The sequence below is a fragment of the Notamacropus eugenii genome, chromosome 4, assembly GCF_028372415.1.
Source record: "Notamacropus eugenii isolate mMacEug1 chromosome 4, mMacEug1.pri_v2, whole genome shotgun sequence".
In the NCBI taxonomy this organism is placed as follows: domain Eukaryota; kingdom Metazoa; phylum Chordata; class Mammalia; order Diprotodontia; family Macropodidae; genus Notamacropus; species Notamacropus eugenii.
Window position 1 is genome coordinate 208485517 of NC_092875.1, and position 21325 is coordinate 208506841.

A 21325-nucleotide genomic window follows, 5' to 3' on the forward strand; every position below is an offset into this window, starting at 1 on the left:
GGTGTCAGAGACAGAAGTGAATTCAGGTCTCCTGATAACCATGTCAGTCCGTGCTCTTTTCATTATAAGACAGCACACAACTGGATGGTTTTGGGGTTTTTTTTTATTCTGATGGAACCATAACTAACACTTGTGGCAAACACAGCTTGAACCTCTGTCTTTTCAGGATTCTGAAGTTCCTTACCAAGAACTAAGCATCTGCTGAGTATGTGGACCATAAATGACTTCTTATGCATTCATTTCAAAATGATCTTACTTCACTTGTCAACGTAATTCAATTGCTAACTGTCTTACACCTTCCTTCAATCTGCTGTCAGTTGATGAACAGAACAGTTGAAACTTGGTCTAAAGTTTATAAGGTGGTATTTTTTGCTTTTCCTAAATACTACAAACTCTTAATGCTTCTGCCTTTATAATATACAAGAAAGTATTTTATTTTCATCACTATTATAAATTCTCATTTGTACTCAGGAAATGAACCACTACACACAATAACACAAAATTATCTTATTTTTAATTTTCATTATAAAATTATTTGTGATTTACACATAAAGGAGACTTCAGAAGGCACTTATTCCAATCCTCTCATTTTAGAGTTGAGAAACAAAGGATCAGAAAGGTTCATTTACCTGCCCATGGTCAAAGAGGCAGTAAGAAACAGAACCAGGATTTGAAACTAGGTCTTCTGATCCCAAATCTAGAACTCTTTCCACTGTACCACAGTTCTGCTTTGTATTTAAAGAACCAGCTATTATCCATTTTATTTTTCAGATTTCTAAAGTCTTCTACAATTTTTTTGGAAGCTGTATTACTCAAATATAAGCAATCCCTGAGCATAACATTTTGATTTTTAAAAAATCATACACATCATGCTTGTCTTTTTCTTTTCCACTTCTCTCAGAAAAAGATAAACAATACCCTTCCATATAAGACAGTGATAGCAGTTAACTGGGCAATAAAAAATGTAGCTAGAGTTAACAACTTAGGAAAACTACAAATTTAAAAGATAACCCATTTAATATATAACATCATTTGAAACAAAAGCCAAAGAATGAAGCTGATGTTGTAAGAATTCTAAATTTTACTCCCACAAGATTTTGGAACTGAGGTAATGATTAAGGCAGAATTCAAAGGAATGGTCTTCTTGGGTATAAAGCCAAGAAAAGAAAATAGTAATTAAAATAAAAATAAACTGAAAAGCAACAAATTTTAATATACTGTTTCATGTGGAAACAGCAGAGCAAATACAACTTAGCATAGGTTGCAGATGAGAACAATAAAAATGGTGGATTCCCTCTATGAAGTGGGAGAAGTCAATAGTAGGAGATGGCATCCCTAGCAAGTATCATCCAAAAAAAAAAAAAAAAAGCAGCTGCTAGGCACAAGGTGACAGTACTTGGATCTAATTAAAGAAAATTAATTATGAATGACATAACATTTTGGACAAAGATTTTTGGAAAGAACTAGCAGTTCTAAAAAGGTGAAACAATATATGCACAAAAAGGAGATGAAGGCAGAACACCAAGGGGACTGGGGATTTGCAGCCCCAATCCCCAAGGCCCATCAAAGACTAGGAATTAGAATCTTGAGCTCTATTTTTGGCTCTGCTTTCAATTAATATAGGATCTCAGGTCATTCTTTTTTCTCCCCCTTCACCTTAGTGAACTTACAGCATCTCTCTGTGTGCATATAAAAGAGAAACTGGGAACGAAGTGGGGAGGGAGAGAGTTTGAAAAGAGGCGCAGGGAGAAAAGGGAGGAGAACAAGAGAAAATAGAGAACATGCTTATTTAGTGCAAAGATGATACTTAAAAAAAAAAAAAGAGCAGTGAGCAAGGCTTCCATTTATTGGGAGAAAATGGCTGATCATAAACACTGTTATTGCCTATCTCACTACCTCTGCATTTACAGAGGTGTTCCTTTTCTCAGTGAATTGGGCAGACTCCGGTACTGGCACCGCCCACCTAGACTGCAGGCATTGGTCCTTTATCTTTATGCACTCTCCCTCTGAGAGAATGTGAATGCTGTTTTATACTCATTTGGCAGCACTTTGTGTGCCTGCCTCAATGTTCATTTGGCTGTTGGTTGTCCTTAGCCTCAGATTTTAATGTCTTATAGCTTTAGAATCTATTTCTTTCCTGGATTGTCTCCCTCCCTAAATGATGCTATTTCAAATCTAAGAATCTTATAATCCAACTGAGGTTCCTTCTGTACTTTGCCAGATTGATCACTGCCAAAAATGATACTTTTAATTCCCTAAACTGATGCAATTAAGACATGGCTCAGCTGAAACTGGAACTGAAAACGTCATGAACCTAGGCATTTTTGCTTACCATGTTTTAAAATTCTCCAAGTTCTGATGAAATTTAGAGTAATTTCAGGTACAATTATGTTGCAATGTCAATCACATTGCCGTAAATTACAGATTTATTTTCTAAAAGGCTTGATTCTACTCCCTCACATTCTATTCCTTCCATCATTAAAAAAAAAATTTCTAAAATGATGAAAGCTAAGGGGAGAAGTTTTGACATACAGTATCAATTTGCTTAGAATGGCATAGTTACAAGACTGGCTTTAAGGAAAAGGTTTAGGGTACAACGAAGAAATGATTTCTTGAGGCACCTTTCAGTATGATCTATCACTGCCACTCAAACTCACTAGCCAAATAAACTATCTCCACTATAAAGTGGGCTTGGACTTCAAAACAAGATAAATCTGAACTACATTTTATTTTAAGAAATTTTCTTTGAAGAATAACAATAGTTTTAATGTATAGTATGCTTTATTACTTCCTAAGGACAAAAATTCACATAAATAAAAATTCACAGGTAAGCAGAAGGTGGTATCAAAATTTAGTCTACCTAGGAAGCAGTTTAACAATTGTGTCATTTTACATTTATACATTAATTTTCATAATACGCCATTTCATTTTTCCATTCCGTATGTCAGTCTCATAATTTAGTTCTTTAAAAATGTTTTGTATATTAAATTTTTTGATGTTCCTCCATCCTAAAAGTTCAATATCATGATGACAGTCTTTTAGACTTAGTACAATGGAACAAACAAACCTTAAAGCACAGACAACTGAAGTGTAATATTTTAAGATTTTATTGAATCATAATTATTAGAAAAGTAAAATGTTTCAGTTAGACCTAAAATACACAAAAAAGTGAAGGAAATAAAATAGTATACATTAAATAAAGATTTAACATTTTCTCACATTGCAATTAAAATATCAGGTTTTTTTTTTAAAGGTTCTGATACTAAATAATAAAGTATAATAAATTGAAATTCAGGGCATATTTCAAAGATTTTCACTTATTATTTTGTTTTTGAGTACTAATTCCATAATCTTAATTCCCATCATTCCTCCTTGAATTTAAATGGGGATACTGTTTGCATGAGTACTGAAAATCAAATTGTGAATTACCACTCAAATGTATATTGATTCTACGAGTTGGAAGGAAAAACAATTTGAAATGTTACTCTCATCATCGTCTTTTCTTCTGTTAGATACAAATGTTCTGCTGCACCTATGTGTGCATACATTTTTACACACACATATATGTATATACCTATATATATATGTATATATGCATTTTGTCTTTTATTTCTGTTGTGAATGCTAGATAGTAATGTTTAATTATATGATGAATTCATTAGTAATTCCCACAAAAACATCAGTTAAAATCATCCTCACATATCATTCATTACCTCAAATCATGACTAATTTTGGAGGTGCAGTGGTATAAACTGCTCTAAATGGTTGATTGTAGCAATCTTTAATTTTAGAAATGAAATAAAGTGTGAGAAGAGCTTGTCACTAAGCTGCCATTCCCAGGTTTAAGGGTTAGCAGCACAGAGGGGTAACTTTATGGTTATGGTTTTCTGCTGAAAATTAAAAGCAAGAGAATAAGGAAAGCAATAGAAATGTTTTTGAAATGGCAGTGCTTAATGATGGTGCAGCTATTAGTGTGGGACATCACAAAATCAGAGTAATAATTTCAGCTTGGTTAAAAGAAAAACAAAAATGGGTGAAAATAGATTAACGGCATTGTCATTAACAATCAAGAAGGTGGAACCGTATGAAGAATTAAACTCATTTGACTTATTGGTATTCAGGAAGATATTTTAACTGTGTGATAAAACAAGACTTTAATAAATTCAAGGAGTAATCAGGAAAAAATGAAATCTTTATGGAGAATATTTCAAACTGTCAATGGCTTTTATAACATGATTCAGGAATTTTCTCTAGGATCCTTTCTTTCAATTTTAGAATTTTAGTTGCCATATATTATAATGGTTTTTCAGCTATGAAAGTAGTTTTCCAGTCAATGTTCCCTTGCCTTTCAAGGAGACAAACTGTTTTTCTTTCCTCTAAATGAGCACAATAAAATGGGTAAGCTGTCTGTGGGGGAAAAAAAAGCTGCACAGACAAACTAGGGGAATAAGGCTCAAAAGAAAAATGTGGCACAGACAAAAGGAGATCTAAAGCATGTTTACAGGAGACGATGCCATTTATTCTGCTGGTCAAAGTAAATGGTTTCTTACCATAAAAATTTTCATTTAATTTTTTGCAGAAATAAATCCCATCTTCCATCAGAAAAATCTCTGTCCAATACCCAATGCACATGAAAATAACATTTAAAGAACAGTGATCTGAGAGGTTTAGTTTACATTCAATTTTTTAAGGTTTTTCTTTTTTAGGGGGAGGGTAGATTTCAAGATTTAGTTGGCATGTGTTAAAAATAAAATATTTAAATTATTTCTTGCCTTACCAGTTATATAGTATATGTTTTCAGTAGTCAGGTAACTGAGCAATGCATTTTAAAAGAAAATACGGAATATAGAGAAAAGTAAACAATCAGAAAGATTTCTCTCTTCTCTAGCTATTGTAGGCAAACCAAGGATTGCCTTCCTGTCAGGCAAATACTGATGGAGATAAATGAAAAGACGGTGGTGAGCTCCTAATTTTTACCCACAAACTGAAACCAGAGAATGGATTTATGCTTCAAGGCAGCCAGATTTTTCCTTGTATACATTTCAACACTGCTGTGGCACTTATTTTGTTTAAACTCCTTTAAAACTAAACATAGGCTTTATCCCCTTCTCCGCTAATTATATACTTTTTTGTTTGAAGAAGCAAGCCCTTTATTGCTCATAATTTCAGCTATCACTTGCTTGGGCACCTTCTACAGATCAATAGCATATAGTTAAGTGGATGAAAAGGCTAAATGTGATTGTCATTTGCAATGCAAGAATTATTTTTTAGCGTTTAAATGCTATGCTTGGGTTTCATTTTAGAATGTGAAATTCAAGTCACAGGTATGGGGTAGATGTAGAGTTTTCTGTGCTAAATTAAATCTTTGTCATTTTTTAAGGTTAGAATACTGGCATGGGTTATAATAAAAACTAGTAAGCCACCTGCAATTTTACAGATTCCATTGCTAGTAGCCATACATCTTTGATGGCAAAACTACATTGGTTGCAGCACCATAAAAATCAATAAATATTAACCTTTTCTGACACTTTCTGCACGGATGCTTTATCAATTGCTGTCAGGTGATAGAATGGTCAGTGATGTACTATATTTTTTGGCTGAGAATCTAGGAGAATCTATAACAAATTTAGAAATCAATGTAGATTAACAGAACTTTTAAATATAAAAACCACCAATGAATTTTCACTTCTCAGGTAAAGTACACAAAACCTAGTAGGCTCACAAATTTATTTTAAAATTATTTAAATTTAATTAATTAATTAATTTTTATTTATTTATTTAGCTATCTTTAGAGACAGAGAAATATCAAACTGCAATGCAGTCAAACAGACCAAATATTGGAGTCATGTTAAGAGAATTTCAAAATAAAAATGTATTTTAATGGCACAGGTTAAAAACAATCCACTATCACATTTTAGGTCACAAGCACATGTAAGTTAGAGGGGTAAAAAAACTGTTCCATTACACAATCCAATCTTGTTTCCATTATAAGCCCATGATTCTGACTGTTGAATTACAGTTAATATCTGGCATAATTTTCTAAAGGTTAGGGCCAAAGCAAAAAAAATGTTTAGTAGAGAAGGAGAATATGCATTTTAAGTTGTCTAAACCTTCTGTAAGGATAAAATGTTCTCTAATCTTATACAGCCCTCAGGCTTTTAATTATAGGACAGGATTTCCTTCCATGCAATACATCCTGTAGTGAACAAGTGAATATACTTTTTGAACCTTCACAGAATATGCACTAGTAATTCTGTTAGTTCTATTATATTTCTTCATGGATGAATATGTTGATCCTTCTAACCTAATACTTTACCGGCCTGCCAATTTTTGCTATGGCTAAAGTGAATTAACTGGCCAAGGTCTTGCTATAAGGTAAATTTAATAGGCTCATTTTAACTAGACTGCTTACGTGAGTCCACTGAATACATGTAACTATTGTTAAACAAAGAATGTTGATCTTTTCTTTCGTTGCATGGATTTGGTGATTAAAACAAGTTAAAATTTGTACGATGAATTACCAGTATATCTAGTGTAGCCATACCCATACTGCTTGGGAAGCTACTGCTGCAGTGTAGCATTGTTACTTGTCATCAAAATTCAACTGAAAAACAATCCTTGAACAGAAGAGTAAACTTAATCATGCTTAAAAAAAGAAACATCAATATTTTAGAAAAGTATACTATAGTAAGGGCAGGAAAAATGCAATGTGCTAAAAGGTCATTATCACAATTCTTTGAACTTAGCTAGAGAGAAGAATCATTTCATATTTACCACTTCCAATAGCATCTATATTTTTACTCTTGAAAAATACTTCCTCTGCCAATCAACGTCAAGAACTAAGTTCTCAAACAAATATAATAGTCATTTATCTTCATAAATTCAAAAAGTTATTTGCCTTTTACATAATTCCGTTTACTGCGAATGAATTTAAGCTATAAAGACATATGAATTTTAAACATGGCCATATTAGGGAAGAAATCCAATAAAATTGAAACATTAACTTTCTTGCTCTCCCCTAAAATAGGATTCTGCAAATTGACAGTTTCTAAGAATAGGTTTGGGGACAGGAGGTGAAAAAAATCCCTAAAACCCAAATATAACAATAAGCATTTCCTATCATGTTGAAGACTCGTTGGATGAAAACATTTTTTCCACATAATGTACAGGAGATGTACCAGATAAAAAATGGGCATTCACCTTCCCCACAGGGTAATCATCAGGTCATGAGCCACTTGTGTGAATCTACACTGCTACCTATCAAAAAGTGCTTTATGCTCAAATCCGAATTGCATTATAAAAAGCTTGTTCCTGAAATAACCAATCATTTTTTAAAACCTAATACCAGGAAGGCTACTGTGATTTTACTATACCCTTCAAAAACAACAAGAGTCCTGTTGTCTCTTTTACTATTTTTAATTCATGTCTAATCTGCCTCTTAAAAAGGGCTTTAAGACTAAAAAAGTAAAAAATAAAGAAGTCTCTAAGCTCCTTCACATCTCTGCTAACAAAAGATATATGTTACCCCTTCTCTTCATTCCCTGAGCAGAGAGATATCTAAGCTTTTGTGAAAATAGGAACCAGGACTGAGCTCCTGTCATCTCACCCCTGATGAAAGACTGGCTCCTTAAGTCAACTAGCTCCTTAGTTTCGATGTGTGTATATAAAACTAGAATCCTTTGTTTTTCAACAGACTGTGTCTGAAAATTATCAATTCCTTTTGCTCAATCAAATGACTTGTGAGGTTAAATGATAGGCCCATACATATCCAGCAGACCACCTTGGCTCAACATTACCACTAGGCAGTAAACAGCTTGACCAAATCTCTCCTACAGCCGCAAGGTACACACTTACCCTAGCTTACAAACATCATAAATTAGGAGTACTTAAATTGTGGCCTATCAATGTTTTCAAAAATATATTTTTATAATTAGATTTAGATATAATTAGTTTCCTTTGTAAGCCTATATATTTTTATTTTATGCACTTAAAAACATCTTTTTGAGAAGGGGTTCACAGGTTTTGTCAAAGGTGCCTATTTTTTTCCCCTGAATATTATTAATGCCTAGCATGGTGCCTAGGCATTTTATAAATGTTAGTGGAATTGAATGGAATCATGCTTTAGAACGAAGACAGTTTTATTGACCCATGATTATCCTTTTATCTTACTCCATAATTTGTGATATGTGTTCAAATTCACAATGTAATAGCGCAGGGTAGGCAGTGCAAAGCATTGCATGACTAGACCGCATCAGCAGTTGTTTTAGCTCTTCAGAAGACGCTGAACAGAGAGGGCTTAAAAAAGTACAAGGCTGTGGAACATAAGCAGCCAGACAAGTAGCCTCTTGGTATGAACAACAGTTTCCATGGGAGATACTAAAATCATAAATTCTCTAGTGTAGTAAGTATACTACAATTTCAAGGAGAAAAAAAAATGTTCTCTAAGTTTACTTTTCGCACAAATAAAGTCAAATCTAAGTAAGTGGAAAAACATCAGTTGCTCATGGGGAGGCTGAGGTAATATAATAAAAATGATTTACTTACTCAGCGCCATACCAATCAAACTACTAGATAATTATTTTCTAGAACTAGAAAAAATAATATCAAAATCCATCTGGAAGAACAAAAGGTCCAGAATATCAAGGAACTAATGAAATGCTAGGGAAGGTGGCCTGGCCCTACCAGATCTCACATTGTATTACAAAGCAGCAATCATCAAAACCACATGGTACTGGCTAAGAAACAGAGGGGTAAACCAGTAGCACCAGGTTAGGTGCTCCAGACACAGTAGACAATGAATATATCAATCTACTGTTTGATAAACCCAAAGATCCCAGCTTCTGGGCTAAGAACTCACTATCTGACAAAAATTGCTGGGAAAACTGGATAACAGTGTGGCAGAAACTGGGAATAGACCAATGCCTGACACCGTACACAAGAATAAAGTCCAAATGGGTACATGATCTAGGTATAAAGACTGATACTATAAACAAATTAGGGGAGCAATTTGTCATTTGCATTTGTCAGATTTATGGAAAATGGAGAAATTTATGACCCAACAAGAGATAGAAAACATTATGAAGTGCAAAATGGATAATTTTGATTACATTAAATTGAAAAGTTTTTGCACAACCAAACCCAATGACACTAAGATGAGGAGGGAAGCAGAAAACTGGGAAAGAATTTTGGCAACTAGTGTCTGCGATAAAGGCCTCATTTCTAAAATATATAGAGAACTGAGTCAAATGTCGAAGAATACAAGTCATTCCCCAATTGATAAATGGTCAAAGGATATAAACAGGCAGTTTTCAGAGGAAAAAATTAAAGCTATATATAGTCACATGAAAAAATGCTCTAAACCACTGTTGATTAGAGAGATGCAAATCAAAACAACTCTGAGATACCACATCACACCTCTCAGATTGGCTAACAAAACAGGAATATGATAAATGTTGGAGATGTGGGAGAGTTGGAACACTAATTCATTGTTGGTGGAGCTGTGAGCTGATCTAACCATTCTGGAGAGCAACTTGAACTATGCCCAAAGGGCTACAAAAATGTGCATATCCTTTGTCCCAGCACTATTGCTTCTGGGACTCCATCCCAAAGAGTTCATAAAAATTGGAAAAGTTCCCACATGTACAAAAATTTTTATAGCAGCTCTCTTTGTGGTAGCCCAAAACTGGAAATCAAGGGGATGCCCATCAACTGGGGAATGGTTGAATAAGCTGTGGTATATGAATGTAATGGAATGCTATTGTGGTATGAGAAACAATGAACAGGAAGACTTCAGAGAAGCCTGGAAAGACTTAAATGAACTGATGCTGAGTGAAAGGAGCAGAAACAGGAGAACTTTGTACACAGCAACAACCACAGTGTGCGAGGAATATTCCTGGTAGACCTAGCACTTCACTGAAATGCATGGACTTAAAAAGTTTCCAATGGACTCCTGAGGCAAAATGCCTTCCACATCCAGAAAAAGAACTATGGAATTGGACTGCAGATAGAAACAGACCATTTTCTTTTGTATTATGTTTTGTTTTGTTTTATGGTTTCTCCTATTCATTTTAATTCTTCTATGCAACATGCATTTAATAGGAATGTACATGCAGAACCTATATAAGATTATATGCTGTCTCAGGGAGGGAGGAGGGAAGGAGGGGGAAGACACATGGAAGTGATTGCTGAACACCGAAAACAAATTTAAAAAAATAATTCAATTAAAAAAGAGAAAACATTTCATCTAAAGAGACTTTTTTTGGAAATGAAATAACTTTAAGTGTACTAGTGGGGTTTCCTGCTCCAAAATGACTTGTTCTGATGCCTCACCATTATATGGAGGTGACTTTCAGTTTTTAAAGAGAATGTCAGGTGTATCAGGAGATCTGAAGCTCTGGGAAGTACTAGCATGTAGGAAAGGCTCCTAATAGGATTGAAGCCACAGATCATGGCTGCTTTCTGATAACCAGGCTAGAAAAAATTCATCAACAGTAGCTGACTGCTTAGTGATGGAAATCTTTGGCCATGACAATCTATGAAACACAGAACAACACAAAATGACCTAGAGCACTCCGGCTATTTCCGTAGGGACAGTGGCGAAGTAGGAGAAAAGACAGTACTGAGAATAGTAGATATTTTAAACTATTTATAAATAGTAACTTAGCAAATGACATTCTAAACATGAGGTCTGAGACTAGTGGTCACATTAACCCTATCAATCCTAACATTTACATCATAAATGCAACCAAAATAAAAGTAAGCTGCAGATAAATAGAAAGATGCTTCATAGGTTCTCCTAGAAGAGTAAATAAAGGAGATGAGAGAGCTGATATCATGATTAGCATTTATTAAACACGTTATGTGCCTGGACGTGTTTAATAAATGCTAATCATAATATCAGCTCTTAAAGGTTAAAGGTAAAAGACAATCCCTGCCCTCAAGGAACTCACACAACAAGAAAACAACTAGGTATAAATGGGATATATTCAGGATAAACTCAGAGGGAAGGTACTAGGCCTAGGAAGGACTGGGAAGGCTTCCTATTAATGGTGGGACCTTAGCTGAGACTTGAAGGGAGCCAGGAGATAATGATCAGCAGGGAAAGAATTCCAAGCATGGGGGACAGCCAGTGAAAACACTCAAGAATTGGTACAGTGTCTTCTCAAAGAAACACCAAGGAGGCCAGCAGCACTAGATAAGAATAAGTGAGGGTTGTGACTGAATGGGGGGGGGGGGGGTGGGGGGGTGGAAGAGAACAGTGACATGGCAAGACTTGTGCTTCTTTAGGACAATTGAGAGAAAGATGGCCTGAAGTGATGAGAGGCTCGAGACTGGAAGACTAACCAGCCTATTTGTGCAACATTCCATTTGTGAGGTAATAAGAGCCTGCATGTTACCAAAAGGATATGAATCATAACTACATGAGATATTTGTCATTTCAAATTTCATTGCTCAGTATAAGAATTTATATATAAAAAAAGGCCATGAAGAAAAAAAGACCCAAGAACTGCACATTATGCACCAACAGGAAAAAAAAAAGTTAAAAATAGTCCACAAAAAAAACTCCACAGGACTTTTTAAATAAAATCAACATACACATCCATATAGAACAACATCAGCAAGAAAAGTAAACAAAGGGGAAAATGGCAAAAATAGATTTTGGGAAGCATGCTACAGGAAGAAAACAAAGGTTCAATTTTCCAAAAATATCAATTTATTAAGCAATGTAAGCCATTTGCCTAACAAAGCAGGACCAGACCTCCTCAACTTAGGCCTGGACCCCAAATACATGAGCAGACAGAAGTTTATACATTAAAAACAATTAAATAAAACTAATTAACTAAAAGGAAACAATACAACATTAAGTAACCTAATTTCTAATAGGATGAAAAATTATGGAATTTCCAAGTTGGGAGGGGAAAAGTGAACAAGTGCAATTCCCTGAATTCTGAAAAAGGGATGGTCCAATCCCACCAGGTCTCTATAAAGAATCAAAGGAACATGGAAATAATAACATTGATCATTATGGAGCTAAGTTTGTGGTCCAGTTTTCTAGCCATGCAGGGCTAGATTCAAACAAGACATTAAGTTTTTTTTCCCAATTCCCACAATTAAAGTTTTCTCACAAGACAGAAATTGGAGTAGATTGATAATTGAATAGAAAGGGAACTAAGCTAGTTCCAGAAATGAGTCACAAGATGGAGTTCACTGAATTCCCACAATTAACCACTTGCTGTCCTAATTCCCTCAATTCCCTCAGAAGTGAAAAAAGGCAGATGCCTGTAAGACTAAACAGAAAATCATAAATACTTTTATAAAAAAGAGAACTGGGATGTGTCAGATGCAAACTCCAAAGAACATCAGGAAAAAGGGGAAATTATTATATTCTATTTCTAAATTATCCGACAATCAATCAACAAGAATATATTAAGTGTTTATTATGTGCCAAGCACTGTGTTAAGTACTGGGTACAGATGGTCCAGGTGCTCCAATGGTAGCCATCAAATGTCATGAGATTTAGAAGAAGACTCTCAGCATGAAGAATAGACCATCTTTAGAAAAATTCCAGAAGATACTGATAAGAGTCAAACAAGAAGTGAAGGCATGTATGGGTTTTGATTTGTATCACAGGATGCAGCATCCACATCAATGGGATCACTTTGAATCACTAAAGTACAAGAGAGCATTTTTTATTTGAAGGTATAAGATAGATAATTATTTTATAAGATAAAGATTGGTATATAATCAAATAATTCCTAACTTAAAGATTTTAAAACAAAATTCCTGTGGCATTATATTAGATTTATTTACAGGTCCAGGTAGTAACAAGTTCAACTGTTTAATGAATCACAATTTATTGACCAGTGTTTGCCATTTTAGGTGAGAGATACTGATGAACAAGCAATGGTCCTTCCTCTCCTAGAACATAATAACAGTAGCATTCAGTCTTACAGAAGAGTTATAAAATTCACACAAGTGGCCATAACACAAGACAGAATGTGGTTAGTGACATAGGAGAGGTACAAAGACAGCTGTGATCATTAAAAAGAGTGGGAGAGGATTCTGAATAAGTGGAGGCAGAGGAGGGACATTCAGCAAAATGAGGAGCCTCTGCAAAGGCTCTGAGGCAGAAAAGCACATAGTATATCCCTTCTGAGTAAACCAGTGTTGCTGGAGCACTGGATTTTTAAAGACAATCAGAAATATGAAGCTCACTAAAGACCTACTAAAGGGCAATAAATGTCACGCTGAGAACTCTGGAAATTGAAGAAATCAGTTCAGTTCAGGGATTTTTCATTTGTGTCTGACTCTTTGTGACACCATTTGGGGTTTTCTTGGCAAAGATACTGGAGTGGTTTGCATTTCCTTCTCCAATTCATTTTAGAGTTGAGGAACTGAGGCAAACAAGGTAAAGTGACTTGCTCTGGATCACACAGCTAGTAACTTTCAGAGTTCAGATTTGAACTCATGAAGATGAGTCTTCCTGACTCTAGGCTCTGCGCTCTATCCACTGCACCACCTACATACTTTTTGAAGAAATCAAAATACCTCCAAAAAATTGCATTTGGATTTGCTTGCAAAAGGAAAATTTTTAGGGAAAATATCATATTAGTTGCAATTTTTTTCTCAAAGTCATTAAAGTTTCTTATCTGATAATCTTTAGATAATGCTATAAATCATATTTGGTTTCTGGATCTTTGGATATAAAATTAAGAACTTCAATCTTTATCCTTAATATTGCTTCCTGTACAATATAATTTGACAACAAAAGAATTGAAATGGAAAATTTTTAACTCTAAGCAAAAGGTCCTATTAGTCATACAGCACCGAATTTGAGGCCATTATCCCTAGGATCTAGATATCTGATAGTGATAAAGAGTATGGTGAGAAACAGAAAAATTACACATTTAATTTCTTCATGTTCTTTCAATTTCAGGTCAACCAACACTGCCCAGATAATGGAATCTCACACACTGTATGTGGCCTTAGAGATTATCGAATTCACCCCATACCTAAATGGAAACATTCCTATCCCCAGCCCCAAAAGACTCTGCTTACAAATGCCTATCATTATTGGTCTTGTACTTTGCTTTTTACAAAAACGTACCACAAAAGTTGTTACTTGAAATCTTTCCACAAGCTTCACTGAAATTTAAAAGAAAAAATACACATGCACAATTAAATTCTCCTCCATCTTAGCTCCATTTTTCTTAAATCAAATATAAAGATTCTTGATTTCAGATAAAATTACTCAGCTTTTTCTTGCAAAGGTCTTCAGGATGTTTAGGACTTCATGTCCATCTTATATCACTTATGAGAAGCAACATGATCTCTAAAATAATGAAAAGATGATACAAACTGAAGAATATGTCTTTAGAAATAAACATATGTTAATCTTCCATTCAGAATAAAACAAATCCAGCCATTAGTTTACTTTAAGATTTGGTCTGCCTATCACCTTTCAAACTCATCATGTCTTTATATACTGCTGAAATTATTTTGTCTTCTTATGCTTTTATAGGTTACACAAGGACAGGAGAAGTGTCTTACTTTTGTGGGGTGACGACTAACTATCCCTACTTCATTTGGTGCAAACACTTACAGACAAGCTCCTTTTTGAACTGATCATTTTCTAGAGGTCATTCAGACCATAATTTCAGGGCCTAGCCACTATCCTGATGGTCCTTCTTAGGAAATTGGACCCAGTGGGAACGTTTTCTCCCTCTGCTTAGTCTATGGGTCAGCATTTTCCTTCCCTTGTACTTCTTAATTCCCTTAAGTGGCAATTATTTAAGGCACGGTTAGAGAAGGTGCAATCTACATTCATCCAATAAAACCTAAATATTAAAAAGGACAGAAAAATTCAGCATGGTTACTAAGGATAAATGGGACAGCATTTAGCATTTGAAAGGTACCAAAGAAGTGGTACAAGAGTAGATAAGGGAAGTGATAAAAAAAACTACTGGAGGTAAAATATAATTTAGAAGAAGTAAAAGGGAATAATATGTGTCAAGTAGACAAAGCATCTTAATTACAAAAGGTTAATATCACAGTCAGAGTCAAGAAATAGGTGGAAAAATCATTCTAAGGGACTAAAAATCCATTCAATGACAGAAGCCAAAAGAGAAGGCTCCTGTAAAGATTTTTTTAGCATCATATGAAACAGCCATAAGTGAATTTAAAATCAGTATCTACACTGAAATGATGCAAAATTACCACATAAGGGAGTGTGTGCTAAATATTGCCAACTTATTTAAAGAATATAACATTAAGGCATGCAATTTTCATGTTTTCAGGAGGTAAATATAAAAAATATTGCAAATAATGAGGATCATTTTCATTATCCCTACACACACACTCAGGGACAGGATTTCAAAGAAATAAACAAATGGACTAAAAGGCATATATCCAAAAAATTCACTAATTAAAAATTTTGTGTAGCCTGATGCCCAGAACACAGAGGCAACTGAATGAAAAAGGAGGGACAATAAACCAAAATGACACCATCTTCACAGCAGGCAGCTGTAGTGCAAAAGGCCAACAGGTGGTAGTATTATGTAGGCAATAACACACTCTCAGATGTGGTTATCCTGAAATATAGTGCCCCCAGGTCTAAGGAGCATTGTTAGTTCAAGCACTCAGGAAATATAGTCTTTGCATAACTCTGGACTTGGTATATTGTTCAAGACAGCTGAATATCTTTGAAATGAGAGTTGTTACAAATCCAGTGTCAATCTTAACTTCTTTTTAAAAAATAGTTTCCTGTCCTCCACTTAGAATAATGAATCCTTTTTTAATTTTACAAGGTATGGCATTGATTTAACTGACCATCTAACTGGGGCATATACAAATGAAAAGTATTTGGTTTATTGCCTCTCCTATTTTTTTGACTGACAAAATCCAGATAAATTTTAAACCTGTAAGGTAAATATATATTCAAAACACCTAGATGCAAATCAAAATCATAAATTAAACTAAATAAAACTAATTTCTATAGCTTCCACTTTTTCTGTACCACATTTCTTCCTTTGAAAAGTTTACTTCTCTTTTGTGGAGGATGATGGTTTTAGTCCATGGATGATTATCCAACAAAGAATGGTAGGAATCCTATGTAAGACACTGGACTCAAGCCCCTTCAGATAGCTGAGTTGGTTTATAATCATTTAAAGTTATGAAAACTTCATGAAATAGTAAATTTCTTACGTCAGTGACAACCTAAGATACATTTATTAATAGGTATCAAAAATTTTCAAATAAAAAAGACTTAATTTATTTTTAAAATATGCAACAAATAAAGAAGAGTATCATGAAGCCAAACAAATAATAATAGGGTAATTGAGTTCCTTTAAAAATGTTGAGAAATATTTGCAAATATTTAAACAATAGCTGCATTCAGCAGTAGAAACACTAAAGACAGGAGATCAGGTCAAATGGTAGGTACACTTTCATACTTCCCAGGACAATTACTACTTGTGGGTTACTATTCTTTTTCTCTTATTCACATGCCCCAACTACGTCTTTTCTTAATGACTAGAAGAAAAAACAATATTGCAAAAAGTAGAAATGTCTTCTGAATCTAAATGAAAATCTATATACAAGTGGAGTACTTCAAAACCAAATAACAATATCACAGTTAATATAGCACCAACTATGTGGCAGGCACTGTGAGAAACTCTTTATAATCACTGCTTCATTTGAAACTCAAAACAACCCTGAAAGGTAGGTTATTATTTTCTCCATTTTACAGATGAGGAAACTGAAGTAAACAGAGCTGAAGTGACTTGCCCAGTGTCATAAAGCTATGCTATAGCTGAGGCCACATTTGAACTTAGGTTTTCCTAAGTCCAGGTTCAAGGTTCTATCCACTTCTCAAACCATTCCAGTAAGTTTGGTTGTGATTGATACACTCAATCAATAAACATTTGTTAAGTGCCCACTATGTTCCAGGAGCTATACTAAGTTTTAGAGAAACAAAAAAGTAAAACAGTTCCTATCTTCAAGGAGCGTGTGCTCTAATGGCGAAGACTATGTGAACAAATGAAGGCATATAAAAGATACCTACAAAGTAGAAACAAGGAAACTAAGGGAGAAAAGCATTAGAAGCTGGAAATGGGAGTGGATTCACTCCCCTACCAAGTGTGATGGAGGTTGAGTGCAGGTATTACACCAAGTGAAGACAGGTATGATAAAATGTAAATGTAAATTCAGAATGCTATTTGGTATAAATGGAATAGAAAGTAAAAGTTTGACCTTGCTAATGTAAAACATTAGCTCTATGTAATATCGCTATCTAGGACTGGATAGTTCTGATGAATCCAGGATAGGAACTCTGGATTGGAACTGAAAAAGGATGGAATTATACAGTAACATGGAAGAGCTTAAGAGTTTTGATGGGAGAGAGGGAAAACTGGAAAAAAAAAATCCACGATAAAGAGTTTTGTCACTAACAGCACAGAAGCTAGGACCATTGCTCTATTTAGAAATACATCCAAAGCAAAGGTAGGAGAGGAAAAAAAGGGAGGGGTGAGAACCATGAAGATACAGGAGGAGCTCATCAAGTTACCTATGTAACTGAAAGGTTAATCAAACAATTTGTTGTTCAGTTGTTTAATCATGTCCAACTCTTTGTGACCCCATGCAAATGCTGCTCATGGTTTATTTTTTCTTTCTGTTTTTTTGGGCATAGATACTGGAGTGGTTTGTTATTTTCTTCTCCTGTGAATTAAGGCAAACTGATAGTAAGTGACTTGCTCAGGGTCACACAGCTAGTAAGTCTAAGGTCAGACTTTAACTCAGGTCTTCCTGACTTCTGGCCCAGCGCTCTATCTACTGAGCCACCCAGTGGCTAATCAATATCCATGGTCAAAGCCAAGAGAACAATGGCTGTATAGAGATTTAAAAAAAACACATGTGAACACATGAGAACTATATTTCATGTAAAAAAAGACTGAGAAATTCCGGTAAATGTAGAAGAAGGGAAGCATAATGGGAGCAGTCTGGAAACAACAAAACACACAGGAAAACAGAAAGGACAGGGGATGTATGATCTAGAGAAGAAAAGACTAACGTAAGACATAATCACAGTTTTCACATATTTGAAGTTCAACTTCAACTTGAGGTTTCAAAAAGGTAGAGCTAGTAGGATAGAGAGGTTATGGGACAGAACTTTCAGTTCAATGTAAAGAAAAACGAGAGCTGTCCAACAAAGAAACAGATTTCCTTGGAAGACACTGAAGGTATCTAAGCAAAGACTGGACTGTCCATCAGCAATGTCATTCACGTGGCTGGACATTGAGCATTTTGAGTGCAGCTTCTATATGAGCTTTAAAGTTTTTCTAATTCTAAAAAACTATGGTTTATACCAGATGCTGTGATACTAATAACAGAGCAAAACAATGCAATGTTTTATTGCGTTATTTCTTCCTTTTTAAAAGTTTAATAACTAATGTTTAAATCAAAACTGAGAATACGTAATATAGGACAGATGAAGATTCAGGTCATTTCAAGGAAGTGAAGGATTCACAATTCCAAATGCATTTATGTTGATTATAAACATAAGTAATATTAATCATGAAAAAGAAACATGTTGCATTTCAACTATTTATTAAAATGTATATTCCAAAGACATTTCATTTTTAGTTACAATGTTAAAAAAATCACTTCTTGTGTCTTATGTGAGATGACTATGTTTATTCATGTAATAGGCTAATATCTTGGCATTGTCATGCCTGGAAAATGAACACAATCACATTGATCCTGCCATAAATAATAAAATACACAAATCTAGACATCAAATATCTTATTTAACGTAAAAGGTACATTAAATTTAAAAAATTTCTTTCTAGCCAAATATAAAGTACTTTCCATATGTGATCATGGTAGTATTATTTTTAGTTGTTGATAGAGGAGATGGTATAGGAAAAAAATAAACATACTAAGAACAATAAAACAGTCATTTTTTTAAACTCAAATCACTATTTGACTAAATATCAGCAAAAAGACTCATACTATAACATGGTAATATACATTAAAATCTTTATATGTAGCAAAAGATTTTAAGCTCTTTAGAAGAGCAAGAGATAACTCTGTCATCTCCATTCATCCCTTAGCTTTTTCTAAGAGTGTTTCTTAGACTGACACAGACTCAGGCACTAATGGGACCTGAGATCAATATATTCATCCCAAGTCTAATATGAGACCGAGTCTGGGGATTAGCAGCTGGGGCAGAAGCAAACTTCAAAAGATAGATTTAAACTAAGCCTTGAGCTTTTACTGGCTGTCTGTGAATGGCTAAGGGTCTGACACACAAGGGAGCTAAAACACACCCTAAGGATATAGGATAAAAGAGCAAAGACTCCCTCCTTTGCCTGTAAGAAGCAACATAGCAGTTGTAATTCAAAAGAAAATCAGTGGATGGAAGCCAAGAGCAATGCAGTAGAAAATAAGCAGATAGCACCTCAGTGAAAAACTAAGTGATCGAAGTGCAGTAGAAGATAAGCAGTACTCAGTATGATAATCAACCAGCAAATGGCAAAGCAACAGAGGAAACAGCTCAGTAAAGGACACCAGCAGGTTGCAGAATAACAGGGAAATCAGCAAGCAAGAGAGGACTTCCAGCACAGATGATATTTAGAAATCGGAGTTACCCTACATACAAAGGCTCTCTAGGTATATGAATTCACAGATACACAGCTGCATGTATTACCTCTCCAACTGGTGGTATGGAAATGTGTGGGAGTTTGCCCCTGTATACAGGAAGCAATTCATCTTGCTTGTTTAATTAAATGCCTTTTACTTTGAATTAATGAGTACATCATTTGGTATGGCAAAAGAAAAAACTCTGGTGGAGGATTTTAAGTTGTGATTTTAAATAGAGGGTGATTAAGAGCATATTTTGAAACTGAACTTATTTTCAGAGGGCCGAGGCTATTACTACATTGTATTAGCAAAAGTGAAGCAGAAATCTGGTTCTTTGATCCAGTTCTGAGAATTAAATTTAAAAACTTAAATAAATAAAATCATTTGATCTATATTCATTTTCCTTTACTACTGCTCTCACCTCTTCCTTACCATTTACTTCTTGTACAACTAGGCACAACAAATTGTCTCTGTATGCTACCAAGATCTGCTATATTATTTGGAGCTACATTATTAAACAAAAAAACAAAAGTTTGGGATTCTTATGTGGTCTTTGTGTAATGTGGAGAATACATAAGGCCTGCTATGTGGAAAGGAATTTAGACTTCTTCTCTTCAGCCCCAGAAGGCTCAACTAAGAATAACATAGAGAAGTTGGAGAAATGCTCTAACAATTAGAGAGATGCTGGAGTCAGTTATCCTGCCCTAGAAAATAATCCAGTTTCCCTCACTAGTGGTCTCTAAAAAGAAGGAAGGTGACGACTTGTCAGGTATGGCAGAGGGAATTTTGGTCAGATACAAGCAGGGCCAATTTAACTCTGAAGTGCCTTCCAACTTGGAGATCAAGACTACAGCAACATTCTTCTGCCTACACCTGGCAAGACATATTATAAATTGTTTACAATGCATGTTTTTTCTAGAAGGTCATATCACTTCTCTAGGTCTTAACTTCCTCAGCTATAAAACGAGAGGGTTGGATTAGATAATCTCTCATGTAAAAGCATGTCTACTGTACCCTTTTCTGTAGCACGAAGGATCTGGAAATCAAGAGGGTACTTATTGATTGGGGATCAGCTTAATGACATGTGGCACATGGATGTGATGGAACAGTATTGTGCCACAAGAAACAATGAATACGAGGAATTCAGAGACGCATGACATGATGCACAGGGAAATAAGCAGAACCAGGAAAAAAACAATGTATAAATGGATCTACATACAATTCCTTACTAGAAAGAAAGATAAAATGAAAGTGAATGCTGTGTAATTCTAATAACTAAGCTTCATCCTGTTGGGAAAAAATTAGAATATTTTATTCACTCCATTTGCGAGAGGTGGGGATCTATTGGTACAGATTGTTGCATGTTTTCAGATGTGTTGGATGTGTTTCTTGGTTTTGTGGAATTTTTTTTTTAATTGGAGAAGGCTTGATAAGTATGAGAACGAGTTGTGTATCTGTGAGATTGGCTGAAAAAGAAAAATAACTGAATATGTTTCAATAAAGGGATAACTAAAAATAAATGTGCACAGTCTTTAATGAACTTTTCTGGTTTCCTTTGTGTAGGAAGGAAGTATGATGTATGAGAGTCTAGTTCTATCAATGATGGGCTTTCTTCTTTCTTTTCTTCCTTCCTTCTTTCCACTGATAAGTGACAGGACACGTATGGCAAAGATGTTAAACATCAACA

The 21325-nt window shown here is 34.8% G+C and overlaps 1 protein-coding gene across 4 annotated transcripts in view; it reads right to left on the reverse strand.

Moving 5' to 3' along the window:
- ZNF407 (zinc finger protein 407) overlaps window positions 1-21325 on the reverse strand; it is a 609391-nt gene that overhangs the window by 141075 nt on the left and 446991 nt on the right. The window contains exon 9 of one of the 4 annotated variants that reach the window (XM_072604090.1): window positions 1-21325. This exon is cut by the window's left edge and continues 51038 nt beyond it; it is cut by the window's right edge and continues 7276 nt beyond it. The exons of the other annotated variants lie outside the window; for them this stretch is intronic. The gene's annotated coding sequence lies outside the window, so the exon portion shown is untranslated. 4 annotated transcript variants of the gene reach the window in all.